The sequence below is a fragment of the Apteryx rowi genome, unplaced genomic scaffold, assembly GCF_003343035.1.
Source record: "Apteryx rowi isolate R43461 unplaced genomic scaffold, aptRow1 scaffold_328, whole genome shotgun sequence".
Taxonomy (NCBI): Eukaryota; Metazoa; Chordata; class Aves; order Apterygiformes; family Apterygidae; genus Apteryx; species Apteryx rowi.
This window is the reverse complement of record NW_020449730.1, coordinates 393647-407698: the sequence shown is the minus strand read 5'-3', so window position 1 is coordinate 407698 and position 14052 is coordinate 393647. Positions and strand designations below refer to the sequence as shown.

At 49.0% G+C, this 14052-nt stretch overlaps 1 long non-coding RNA gene across 1 annotated transcript in view; it reads left to right on the top strand.

Annotated features, from left to right (window-relative positions):
• Positions 1 to 173: 173 nt before the first annotated feature.
• Positions 174 to 14052, top strand: part of LOC112968878 — a 74542-nt gene continuing 60663 nt past the window's right edge. The window contains exons 1-2 of the long non-coding RNA XR_003254484.1: positions 174 to 269; positions 6179 to 6385. This is a non-coding gene — a long non-coding RNA (uncharacterized LOC112968878). The remainder of the gene's footprint in view (positions 270 to 6178; positions 6386 to 14052) is intronic.

The window sequence follows — 14052 nt, the reverse complement described above, 5'->3', positions numbered from 1 at the left end:
CGGAGGGGCAGCGAGCTCGCCCCGCCCCGCGGCTCGCCCAGCCAATCCTCGGCTGGGCGGACCTGGCGCCTGGGTCACCATTGGCTGATCCCCGGCCGGCCCGCCCAGCCCCGCCCCCAGCAGGTATATAAGAAGCTGAGGCGGGCGGGYGCCGCTCTGTTGAGGTGCGCCGTGTGTGGAGCTCCTGCTGCGGAGGGGCTCGCCGCGGGCTGGCGCAGCGGTGCAAGGCCAAGCGGTCCGAGGCCCGCTGTCAGGCTGCGGCGGAGCCGGTGAGGCTGGTGCGGGGCCGCGGGAATGTGCCGGGGTGCCTCGTCCGAGGCGACGGCTGGGCGAGGGCGGGCGGCTCCCCCTTGTCCCCGGCAGCCTGCGGCGTAGAGAGGCGAGGCTGCCCCGGCCTGCGGGCCGTCCGGAAGGCCAGTGTTCCAGCCGCTCGCCGGGGAGCTGCTGGGCAAGGCGCCCGGGCAGGGTGATGCCTCCTTTGCATTGGTGTGCCTTGGGAGGGTGTGTTCACATCTGTGTGATCGTCTGGGAAGAGCAGCGATGAGCCCAAACTGCTGCACTTCCCAAATGCCGAAGGCCCCCCCAACCTGAGATGAGCTCAGTCTTGGAGCGCCTCGGCAGCACGAGGGACGCTGTGTTGGGGCATGCGGGAAGCAGGAGTCAGCTGTTGGGCAGGGGGCTGCACTAGCACACCTTCCGCAGGGATGTAAGCATGTCCCATCCAGGGTGCGTGTGCGGCAGAGGCTCCATGGAGCACTGGTGTTGCATTTCCTGGCTTCCCTGCTGCATGGGCAGAGGCCGCGGTTGCTGGTTGTAGTGCTGCCACTTGCGTGGTGCTGTTTCCTCCTGTGGGCAGGCAGGATGTGATACCACAAGTTGCAGCCTGTATGCAATTTCCAGAGTGCTGTATGGAAAACTCTGGGAATCTGCTGCATGCTACTCCCACTCCTGAGGGTGCATAACCCTGGAGAGCAGCAGACCTAACCCTTTCTCTGAGGTGCTGATTTTGGAGGTGGGGGGTAGGAGCTTGGGAGGTGTCAGCTCAGGTGGTGCTGCAGCCCTTTTCCTCACCCCTTCATAGCCAATGGGTCTCTTTCCTCTGCTTCTTCAGCCCTGGGGCTGGAAGGGGGAAGGTGAGGACCCTCACCCAGCTCTTCTGTGGTGTCTTCGGTTTGTGTGCGTGGCTGTGGCAGTGTGTGTGGCAGGGGACTGGCTGGCAGCTCGGTCAGTCTGGAGCTGCTTAGCTGAGGTGTGCCAGGCACTCGGAGCTGTGCGTTTGTGTCCTGATGGGCTGGAGTTGGTGCTTCTCACTAAGTGACCTGTAGGACCTTGTCTTTGCATCCTGTTCTGGGGTCAGGCCCTCTTGCGTGAATTCTACTGGTCTGTCACCCTCTGGCAAGTTGTGGGCGAGGCAAGTGCAGCTAAAGGGTTGCTGGTAAATGTAGTGGGGAGGAGGGATGCTGACTATTAAGCTCATCAGTCTGCAGCAGTTTGCAAATTACTTTCAGGAGGGAGCTGAACTCAGAGGCACTCTTCCCTCTGCAGGTAGCTGATGGGAGAGGACTGTGCCCAGGGTTTTGCAAGGGCATTGGGCTGACACGGGGGTACGGGGCTGCTCTGCACTCAATGGATGGAGGAAGGTGGCATGGATAAGGGCAGGAGAGGGAAGCGATGGGTGTCCAGGTGTGCAGCAGAGAACAAGGGCTTGGGGAGGAAGGCAAATGTGGATCTGGGCMCTCTGTGGGAAGGGAGTTGGGGATGTGGGAGGGGCTTGGTTGGTCAGGTTGGAGGTAGTTTGGGCATAACATAAATTCAAGGGGATCCTTAGGACATAGAGTCCAGTGTGTGCTGCCACGGATAGAACATCTGTAGTTACTCAGGAACTGAACGTGTAGAAAGTAGAAAGCAAACCCAAATGTTTTGCTCTAGAACCTCCTTGTTCCAGTTGTGGGAAACATCCTGCTGATCTCTAGTCTCAGTTTATTCCTGGCCTGCTCTTCCCTCTATATTTCAGTGACAGAATTGTCCTTCAGTTTCTGTAAGGCTTTTCTTCCCCAGTGGTTTTCTGTACTGTCAGTGAAGTATCCAAACACACTCTTTCTAAGGCTGAACAATACTAGCATCCCTCGTGAGGTTGGTTGTCCGGCGCTTTGGTGATCCTGGTTGCTTTGCCCCTGTTTTGGTTGAGCTCATCCTTCCTGAGTGTGGATGAGTGGTGATCTGGTGTTTTGCAAGCTGTTACCTGCAGTTGGTAACTAGACTGCAAGAGAGGGGTTGAAATTCTGTGAGAAATGCAAATAGATTAAGGCACAGTCTAGTAATCTGAGGAATGATGCCTTCCTCCGTGTTCTTCAGTGATGTGCTCTGCCCTAGCAGGGGTATCTGCAGCCATTCTCTGTAAAAGACAGGGAAAAACCTCCTCTCCTTTGTCTTCACCACCCTGAAACAGTACCATGGTCTCCCAGTGCTCTCCAGGAGTCCCTGCGGTGGCTCGTGCAGCTGAGGCACTGCCTGCGCCCTGTCTGCAGGGTGCTGTGCAGGCAGCCTGCATACCAGCAGCCTGTTTCTCCGAGTAAACAGGAAAAGAGCTTTTGTGAGCCCGAGCCCCCACCCGCTGTCCTGGTGGCAGCCCAGTGCTGGCAGCCAGGCTGAGGGACGCTCCTGATGCATCCCAGCTCCCCTGTACCGGGTTCCTCCCCAGGCTGCTGGCACTCCAGCCTCAGGTGGGTGTGCCTGCGTGGCCCAGAAATCTCTCAGCTAGGGAAAAAAAAAAAAAAGGTGATGAGCTATTTCTATAGGGATTAAAGCATCCTTTGGTCTGATTATTTCTGGCACCTTGCCCATCTGAGTGCCTCTTCAGTGGAAAGAAATAACAGCTTGATTGGGAAATGCTCTAAAAGACAAACTACCGTTAACATTTTTGTTACCTTCCTACTTGAGACACCAAATAGAAGTTTTAAGCACTTATAGCGGAAGGATTTGAAGCTGCTATGAACACAGAGCATTTTGCTGTCACCAGCATATGCTGCAGAATGCAAACATTGTCATCAGCTGCTAATAGTAGCTGAGAGGTCTTGTATCTGGAGCCTGGGACCAGTGGGAAGGAGGGCTCTGGGAGCTGGTGATGCTTGCATGCAGCTTATGAACTACCAACCAGGGTTTGGTCGGTGTTGGCAAGGGCTCATGCCCTGTAAAGCATTGTAAGAGGTCAGGAACATTGCCCAAGTAACTGCAGGCTGGCCCCAAGGGTGCTGCAGAACAGCATGTCTGCTCGTCTTTCCCCCTTCCCAGAGGGAGGACGTGTCAGAGAGGATCCCAGGAAATAGGCCTGTCTGTTTTCCATTAGGAACCTGTTTTGGGAACTCTTCTCTTCCTAGCCTTGTTTACAGGCTGGCCAAAGGTGGCAAGTCTTCATCTGATTCTTTGCATGCTAAAATGAGTCTACACACTGAGCTTCCCCCCACCTCAGCATGTTTCTGTGGCTAAGGCAGTGACAGCCTGGGGTGCAAATGTCTGTGTGCCCTGTTGCTCTGTGGTTGGGGCAGGTGGCTGCCAGCCAGGGATCAGGAAGGAGCCACGTGGCAGCGCCAGCTGCCCGTAGCAGAACAGGGTGAGTTGGGAATGTTTACATTCAATATAGAGCATGAAATACCTGCAGCACTGGTTGGGGTGCAGTCAGCTCTGACTACGTTTGAGGTGGACAGATCTGACCAGACTGTAGGTAGCCTGCACACAGGAGGAGAAGCTGAATCAGCCTGTGAACTGCTGTGAGATGTTTGCTCAGAGATGCTTTCCAGCAAAATAGCAGCTGTTCTCTATGGACTTGCACCGGGCAGTGTTTGAGGTGCTTACAAATGGATGCAACTGTTTATTCTTAATAAAAGGAATTGCTGACCTCACTGACCGAATGAGTGGTGCAAACATCCCAGGATTAGGGGAGGGGAGGGGAAGATTGGACTGGTACTGTAGCTAAGGGGACCTTTGCTTCCTTCTACTGACATACTCTAACCTGGCAATTTCCAAGAGTTCTTAGTTGAAAGCACTGGGAAAATGGAATAGGTGAACAGACAACACTTCCTCACAGGAGGGTGTGATCTTTCCAATTTGAAGGCAAGCATGTTGGAGGGGGATTAAAGTGACTTGATAGATTTCTTGCTTGGTCGTAATATGAACTGTATCCTCAGCATAAGAGGATTCTTGATGTGTTGGTGGGGTGTGCTCAGAATCATGGTTCATTTCCCCTTGTTGTTGAAAGTCTAAATGAGCTTTCTGGGCTGTAATGAGATCGATGTGCATGAGGGTTTGATAGAGCTGATCATGAAGAATGCCTTTTCCTACACTCGTGAAAATGACTTATATCTTAGGGTTGACCTYGAGCTCCTCCGGGCAGCTGACGGTCAGAACCGGGCGCTTGCCAGCTCTCTGGGTGCCTCACCCTGGGAGTAGCCATCGAAGTGGCTGTCGGGTGCTGTGCGGAGCTGCTAGTGGCTTGAAATGGGGCAGAGCAGGGCCTGTGCTCACGCAGCCAACACAGTCCCTTTGCTCGCCCTGTGGCTGCTGCTGAGGCCCTTGAAAGGGGGATGGGGTCATTGGAGCGGGACTTGCCCTGTTGAGGAGTGAGGAAGCTCTTGCCCACAGTTTCAAATTAAACTTCTACACTTTTCTGAACAACTGATTAGAGAATTTCCCTGGTATTCCCAAACTACCTGCCTGTACTACGTACTTTAAAGTGATGTTTTCTGTGGTATTTTTCTCAATAAGATAATGGAAAATGCCAGTCCTGACTCAGGTTAGCTCAGTGCTTGTGGGAAGATCATTAAYTCCAAGCTATAACCACAGCTAAAAAATATATTGCTCCTTAGACCTCCGCTTCATTGCCCAAATAAAAAATGGCAACATGCAGACTTTCTTACAGAGAGACTTATGGCAGGGGTTTACTGTGCTAAAGTGAGACAAGAGACTGCATGCTTAGCTGGGTTTCAGCAACTGGGTAGAGGCTGTGGGAATGTAGTTTGTGGTTTAACGGAATTGACATATAGTTACTGCATTTTTTCTAATCAGTCCCTTTATTTGAAATTATTTCCTTGGCTCACCCTGACTTTGTTTCTTAACCTTCTTTTTTTGGCTCTCAATGTTGCGGTTCCTCAAGTTGGACAGAGGGACAGACTCCTGTGAGAGGTGCTGCCTGCAGACAGAAACCCCTGTATAATTCGTGCTTTGAGCATGAGGACCCAGCCAGACCCCTTACTACTAAAGAGAAAACTCTCCATTGTTTGTTTGTTTTTTTTAATTCTGGTCATTTCTTTGTAATTTGCGGTGTAGGGGTAAGATCAGTAAAGTTTCTTTGTAAATTGGTGATAGGAAACATAATTAACAGTGTTAGGGATTTAGTTAATAGCATTGGTTAAGAATCCTAAGTAACCTAATTTGTGACTTGGCTTTCGACTGCAGTTTTGGCTGACTTGATCATATGAAGATAGCAAACAAAACAGTTGTCATTTGTTCATAAATGGATTAACTTGAAAAAAAAACAAATATGTGCACAACTGTGTGTGCGATGCTGCTAGTACAGGATGTATTGAGATGTGAGTTGCCTTCAGAGCCTTTGGGCAATGTGTTTAAAACCTGCATGGAAGTATACAGAAAGCTTTGTTATTTATACTGTGCCAGCTGTGAACAATTCTTTGAGTTGATGGTGATCCTTGGGAGCAACTAGGTGTTTCTAGGAGGCCTTCCCTCTGTCTTAGATTTCAGAGTGTTAATAATCTATGAGGCTCTCAGGTGGATAAATAACGTCCACGCTGACAAAGGAGACAAAGCGCAGACCTATGTGGATATGTTGTGAACGGGGGAGGTCACTTTACCTGTCCTCAAGGGTGCCAGGGTTCTAGCCTGGGGGTGAGGAACCATCACTCAATGCAGSGTATAAAGACTTTGGTGTGTGAACAAGTCTTTCAGGGTACCATAACTCAAATAATTCACTTAAAACTGTCTTTTGTGAACTATGGGCTATTTCCTTACTGATGGGGGGGGGGGTTCCTATAAGTATTCTTATGAATTAGATATACATTCCACAAATGTTGAAAATTAGCTTCCTGGTATATTTTGATTTAGAAAAATATTTGTGGTTTAGTTTAATGATTATATAATGTCACTTAAACAGAATTTTAACATACAGAAATGCAGAGCAAGGGAAGACCCTGAGGATATTTCTGGACTGCTGAAACGTCTCCAAGCAAGAATTGCTTCTAAGCTCCCCAGATGTGTCCCTGTAAGGCAGTATTTCTGTCCTGTGGAGCTGATACTCTGGAAGGTGTATGTGTCTACTCCTCAGCAGTCTCTCCACCGCCTGGTGCACTGGACYGGTCCATCCTGAAGGAAGCAGGTATGTTTGGATCTGCCTGTGGTGGTGTGTATCAAAGCAGTGCTGATGCTGAAGAAACAGGCCTATGCATGTACTTTTCTGATCACGCAAAAGAACCCCAAAGGTCCTTTCCTGGTATGCATCACATCATTGCAGATGACAGAAAGGAAAGCCTGACTTCTTTTCAGGAGCCAAAGCTGGCTCTTTTTCTTGGTGTGTTTTAATAGCGCTGCTTGCCCTGCTTCTGCAAAGGTCTGAAGGTGCAGAAGGAATGTGCCTGATGTACTGTGATCCCACTGCTGCTCGTGGGCTTCCTCCGCCTTTGCAGTCTGTTTTGCATTCAATTTCCACCATGAATGGGAATCCAGAGTAAAGAAGACACTGCTTGTGTGGTTGATTTGCATGTGATGTTATCCCTGTGGTCTGCAGTGAATGACCCTGAGCAGGGCATTCAGAGGCACCAGGGCTACATTTTCCTCAGCGTGGGGAGTTGTGCCATGGGTTGGGACTGAACAGCCCTACCTGCAGAATGATGATGCCGTTATCCTCATGCAAGTCCAGATGTTGGCTCTGGAAGCTGGGTGCCTTGACTTGGAAGGGCAGGGGCACTTTCTGTGCAGATGCTGGCTGCCTGCTAGCATCTCTGGTTTGGGCTTTGTGCTGGCATGTTGACTGACGTGTTTCCCACCCACCCTCAGAGATGTGACACAGCAGTAGACTCTCCAGTTCCCTTCCAGTCCTGGATCCCCTTCAGGCAAACTGCCTCTTGCACAGAAAATGCAAATGTGTATTTCTTGCTCTGAGATTGTCCATGGTGTTGCTCCCTCCCTCTGAAGATAGACATTGTCCCTCTCCGTGGCTGTGCTTTCTATGTGCAACACAGGGAGTGGTGAACATGATTCTCTTCCATAGAGTGTCTGAAATCCATGGATGAAAAGCCTTTAGTGTGAGCTAAACAGACTTATAGTTAAGGACCAAGGGCAGAACTTAGCCTTGTGATGAAGTCTTTGTATTTCTTTTTATGTAAAGGTGAAAAATGTTTCTCAATGTGCACCTTTATGACTATGCAGTTGATCGCAGTGAGAGCATGCTGTGATCCACAGTCATCCCCAGTCCTTGTTCTGCTCAAGCTGGCGTGAAGGGCAGCCCTGGCTCCTCCCTGAGCTGAATGTTGCGGAGGAAGTGGGACCCAGGGCCGGGCAGTCTGTTACCTTTATGGTTCTGTACATGAAACTCTCCTCTGGGGCTGAAGGGAGTCCCCAAGCTCTGGAAGTGTCTGTGGTTTTGTACTGTTTTCCTTCATGCTGGCTGCACCCCCTGCTCTGCCCCGATTTGACTGCTGTTGGTACAGTGCTTTCAGTGACACTTCGTTCCAACTGTTGAAAACAGTACAGATAAAATCTCAAACAGAAACAGCCCAAAGAGATCAGCAGAGCTTTGTCTTGCCTCCCAGTAAGCCAGCAGCATAGCGTGCAGGCTCCTGCTTCAGAATGGGGCAGGGAGCTGCAGGGGAGCATGCTGTGCAGCTGCTGGTGTGCTGTGTTCAGATTTGGGGGTGGGGAGGGCTGTGACACCTGCCTCCCTGCCTTCTCTGAGGTGTGGGGCAAAGCAGGGAGGAAACTATGTTGATTCTGCAAGAAGGGCAGTGCAGGGGCGGTTGCAGAAGGAATTTGATTCGAGCTGTAGAGAAATTGATGCAGAACACCCTGCCCACCCCATGGCAGCCATCAGTGTTTCCATACAGTGCTCTACCTTATATTCAGAAGTCAGGGTTGGTTTGCTGGGGAAGAGCATCTGACCCTTTGTGTGCATGGGGAGTGGTTGAGTGTTGGGCAGCAGCCCCTCATGCACATCCTACATCTCCTGCTCTGGAGACAGCCCAGTGCCATGGGCCTGTGGCTGTTTTCCTATCTGTGCCCCCCAGTCTTACTGCTTCTGCAGCTTGATTCTGATTCCCCCAAGGAGGGCAGGCAACACAGTGGTGGAGCTTTGCCCATATCTCACCCATTCTTCTGCAAACAGCATCGGGGGTTGGCCCTAGTTACTTCCATACAGCTGCCTGCTGAGCCTGGATGTGACATTTGGCTGGTGCTGCAAGGCCACCGGGACTGTGGAACTCTTTCTCTGTAACTCATTCTCCTGGGGCACAAATTCCATCTCTTAAAGCACTTAATAAACAGTTTAACAATGGCTTAAAAGAAGAAAATGAGCACAGTGACATCCCAGGGAGGTAGTAAAGAGCTGAGGAAGGAGAACCTGTGAAGATTATATGCATAGGAGCCATTTGCAGGAAAGGCTGCTGGCCTCACTTTCTCTGGCTAAGCACTGTCCTGCCACTATCTCTGCTCATTTCTGATTGATCATGTTTGGTACAGTTCTTGGTGCCTGCAGTTCATAATCCTGTAGTAGACAGAGAAGCAGAACCCTGAGCCTTTGATTTATTTGCATGTGCAGAGCAAAGGGAGAGAATGTACTCATGCACTCTTCTTCTGACTGAAGTGGGATAGAGACTTTGGGGAATAAATAATGTGATGACACCAGGACTTATACGCTTGTTCAGCTGCATCGATTTCATCCAAAGGGTCTTGCAGTTCTATTGATCTGGGTCTTTCTGCTACCTGCAGCGCCTAGGGAATGGGAAGGCCAGTCCCAAACATATACAGACACGTGCTCATGTGTGATATTTTACCAAAGCCTCTTGCTGCTTTGCAAATAGCTGCTCAGCAACTCAGGGGTGTTTGCTCAGGTGCCTGCATGGGGGAAAAGTCTCCCAAAAGGGTTATGTAGTTAATTGTTGCTAGCTGCCCGTTACGGATCGGAGAAGAAGAACCTCTGTATCTGCTTATGTACTTTAATTACCCCATTGTAAACAAGCCAATACACAGGCTACCCTAACAAAATTAATAAGCCCCCTGCCCCCCAACAGTCTGTTTTTCCAGTAGCTCTTCCCAGGCCAGAGTTTCTTGCCTCTGTAACAAGGAAAGAAGTGGTCTTCAGGGTCATTTATCCTTTCTGGCTGTGCCAGGCCTTATTCACTCCCTGTCCCCCCGACCCTCCTGGCTAACCTCCTCATTCTTAAATGGGGGCTCTGCTCTTGTCTTTCAAGGGCTAAACTTGTTAAAATGAATCACATTTGGCATATCTCCCTGTGGTGCCTCTCCAGATAAAAGTGGTCCCAGCTCACACGCTCTATTTTTGTTTTGTTTCTGTATGTGACAATTTTCTCTATACAAAACCCTCTTTTGTCAGTTTGTAGAAGAGATTATGGGCAAACAAGAGCCCGCCTTTTTTATATCCATCTTGCACTTTCTCAGGGTTCCACAAATGGCATTGTTCATGGCCGAGGAACAATGACATTTTTCTGTTCCCATATCTGATGTGATTAAAGGAGCTGCAGAGCAGAAGTTACACTGAAGATTATAATGAACACAGAAGACCCTGCTACTCGATGTGAAATGCAAAGGAAGATTTTTGGCGCTGGATTTACTTCCCATAAAAGAACCCCCCTTTTTTCTAATCTGCAAAACAGCCTGAAATTATTGCCCTTGATAAAGACTGTAAATGGACAAAGTGTGTCCTTCATACACTCTCCTGGCCCCTTAGTGCGTTATTTTGGGCTCTGTTTGAGAACAGCCACCTTTGCTCCCCAGGGTGCTCTATGGTTGTGGATGGGAAGAGTGCAWTTAGACCAAAAACCACAAGAAAAACATGCAAGCAAGCTGTTATGCAAGGGGCTATGGCCCTTGTAGAAGGAACAGAGAGGAATTTGCATTTAAAGATTTTGGCTGAAAAGAAGGAAAGGTGTAAAAGCTGCCTCTTAAAGGCTAGGTGCAGTCCTGGAACCCTTGATACCAAGGAGGGTCCTACTGGGGGAGGGGAGACTTGCAAAGGCTTGGAAACTGCTGGGGATTTCTTTAGCCTTGTTTCCTGAGGAAATGAACCTTTCTGAGCATGCTGTCTGTTCTTCACCTGATAACTCAGGAACTCTGTTGCCAGGTTGCAACCCAGTCTATTGGGGAAGGGGGGGTGGAAGACTGAAAGATGATAATGTTCATGTAAGGCTTTCATAGTTGTCAAAGCAGAGAAGCACACTAAGTGGTGGTGCCTGCCTTTCCTCCCCTGACGGACAAAAAAGGCAGGCAGAATTTGCTGTGATGTCTCTAATGGTGGCTGGCCAGTGCCTGAGTAGCTCCCAGCCAGGTTGGTAGGGAATGTGGGGGTTAGGGCAATGGAGTCACTGGGAGGCAGGGTGCGTAGGAGAAACGCAGTGCGAGTTGTACGAGAACTGTCAGAGGGCAATGTCCACCCACAGGGGAAAAGTGTGGTTCTACACGGATTTTGCTGTGTACCTGTGTCTCTTTCTGTGGACATTTTTCCTCAGCTGCATGTTTTTATACAGCCTAGCAGCTCCCTGGGATGCTGAGGCCATTGTCGTTCTCCTGCACCACCCTGGCTCCTCAGCCTTGGGCTGCTGGGGCTCGTGGCACCTACGCTATAGCAGTGTTTACCAGGCCTATGGGGGCTGTTCCTCATCATCAGAAAAAGCTGTCATCAAGGAAAGGGGCAGCAATCATTTTGTCTGGGCACGGAGCAGCCACATTGTTCTGGTCCGCTTTTTACAGTGGGGAAGCCTGGAACTGCTGTACCCTGCTGTTCTCCTCTTGCTTTGATTTGTACTTGAGGTTCATTGGCTGCCAGAGGTGCCCACTGTCCTGGCAAGGAGCTCTGGTGTCATCTGGTCTTGTTACTGCAATGGGGAAGGTCTCTCTTGTCCAGCAGACAAAAAGTCCTTTGCTCTCTTCTCTACGCTCTTATCTAGGAGCTCTTGCCTGCCTCTGAGAGGAAGCTGTCTTGGTTATCGGTAGAGATGCGGGGCTGTCTTGAGACCAGCATGAATTCTGGAGGGGAAGGATTAATTTCCCCACCTCCCTGGGAGATTTGGCCATACCCTCCCTTACCTCCTGCAGGGATGCTCAGCCTTCACATCCTTTCCTTCTCTGTCTGTTTTTCTGCAGTTTGCATTGTCATGTGTTTTGTTACTGATATGTAAAATGACCCCCTTTTTAGACTCCCGGGCCTTTTAGGCATGCTGAAAGGTTGATTGGATCAGGCTCTGGCTGGGTAGGACCCTGCAAGCAGATGTGCAAGCTGCTTTTAGCACACCTGGTGGAAACAGGTGTGCTGTGCTGCAAGCTGACACAGCCAGTGACCACCTGCTGGGCTATCCTGGGGGCTGAGCTCAGGTGTTATGAGTGCACAGGGACCCAGGAGACACCAAAGAACCTGGGGACTGAAGAGCAGTTACCTGATTGGGGTCTTCCCTGGGTAGTAGGATGTCTGAAACCCAGATGTGGCCAGGCAACAGGTCTTGTTGGTTAGGTGAGGCAGCCTGGTCTGATAAATCTATGCGGCCAAGTACTTGCAGGGCTAGGTGAGACTTTGTGGAAGCTGGACTGGCAGAACTTAAGGTAACCTCAAGTCCCATGTGGGCTCTTGGCAGCAAATCTCTAGAAGCTGTGAGCACTGCCTGATGGAGGGGTAGAAGCTTGCCAGTGCTGGATGGTGCTTTCATGGTGGGTTCATGAAGGCAATCCTACTGACAGCATATGTGTGAATCCAGAGAAGAAGGTTTATTAATAATCAAGTTTCTGGTGACAGCTGCATCTTATTGTGCTCAGTGCTGTACAGCCAAAATAAAAGTGATTTCTATCTTGAAGTGCATACACTCTTACTAGGCAAAAAGAGAGACATGGTGGTGTGGGTAGGCCTGCAACATGGAAGCTGTGGCAGCAAAGGAGATATGGTGAAGAGGAAGGAGGTTTTGCTCCAGGTCTGCATTCCCCAAATGCAAGAGAATTGACTGCATCAATTGTGGTAGTAGGGAAATGTGCTTACGCTCTCTGGAAGGAGAAAAATCTATTTTCTTAGGAAAAAAAGGCGAGCTATTTCTGCAATATATTGGCCTTTTGCTTCTATATTAGCATGGGAGGGGTTAATTCCAGCTTGAAGAGCGGAAGGGGCGATGTCTGCCAAGCAGCACAGTAGGTAGTATGTTAATAAAATTGGAAGTTCTACAAGAAGGGAGAAAAGCTTTCCTACCTACAAGGTGAGGCAGGAATACAATGAATCAAAGACATAGGTATTTCATAAAGCATGTGGCAGGAGGCAGCCCTTGGATTACTAGAAATAATGTGATATATTAGCCCTTGATTTGGCGGAGTCTGCCTTATACTAAAGAGGAGGAGAGTGTAAATTGTGATGATTTGTGTAGAGTTTCTGACATTATCTTGGCAAAAAAAGGGCCATCTGTACAGATAAATGCACTTGATCGAAATCGTGCATGTGAATTTTTATGTGCACTATTCTTCCATGATTAGAGGGGTCTTGGATGGGCACTAGCAGATCTGTATGAAATGAGACTTTGTAACAAGTACCATTCCTGATCTTGGGAGGAAGGTTCCTGTATGATTTTTACCTACTTTTCATGGTGTCATCAGATTAGGTGTGTCTAATCCTTCTTAAGGAGGTTTTATGGCTAATACCAAGACCCTCCGGTTCTTAATCATCAAGTGTTCCAGGCTAAGGTTTGTGCCTGTAGGTGGGACAGCAGGTGTCCTGCCTGCTTTTGGAGAGGTTGGGAACTTCAGCTGAAGGAAGCCTCCGAAGATGCGCTTGTTTTGCCCTAGAAGTACAAAGATTTGTGAAGATCCCACTTCTTCCCTGTAGAGACTGAAGGGCAGAGAGTGAGCATGCCATGCTGGGGAGTTTGAGGAATTCCAGCATGGAGCAGCTTGCTGCATTGCTGGCTTGGGAGGGTGGACAAGTGTTTGCAGCCTTGCGGTGGCACAGGACAGTGGTGTCCCTCTGGCATGCTAGAAATGATGAGGACAGTGTTAGAGAGCTGGGTGACATCTCCAATGTGGGGAGGGCCTAATGAAATCCCAAACCTTTGGTCAGTGGGAGCTCTGATACGGTACTTTCTCGGTGGTAACTGACTCAGTTACTTTCTTCCACAAAGCTACCTGCTGTAGATTGTAAAGTAAATTTGCCTGTAAATAAGAACAGATCCTCATTCTCCATCTTCTGAGTTAGAGCTTCGGCTATCACAGTGCCTGAGTGAAAATAAGATGTTTATGCTTTCTTTTTTTAATTGATAGACCTTTTTTCTGCAGTTGTTGCTTAACACTCACTCTACATACAAATGCACAACTTTTATTTGTTTTAACCATGAATTAGAAAACCTGACATGCTGACTACCCATGAAACTGAACATACTGTTAAAATCATCACTTTAAAATCAGCCTGCTTTATTTCTAGGCTTTCAAGTCAAAAGCTTTTAACTTAGGTTTCTAATTTTAAATTCCAATTTATATCATTGTAAGGTCCTGAGTTCCTAGTTTTCTGTATATAATTGAAGCTGTATTTTCAGAATGGACTGTTGTGATGTGAAAATTTGGACTGAGTATAACTAGATTATTTACTTTCTTTGATCTTGAGTTTGTGGGGTTAGACCAGCTGTTGAATGATTCTTCTGAAGTATCTGTGAAAGAATGCTGACATTTTAATTGTCACATTTGGATTTCTGAGGTCACGGGCAGTGCGGAGACCACAGGTCTCCCAGCCTTTGTTTTCAGAGTTTGGGGTGAAGACTGTACTCAGTGTTCCTGAGCAGTCTTCTGGTGCCTTAC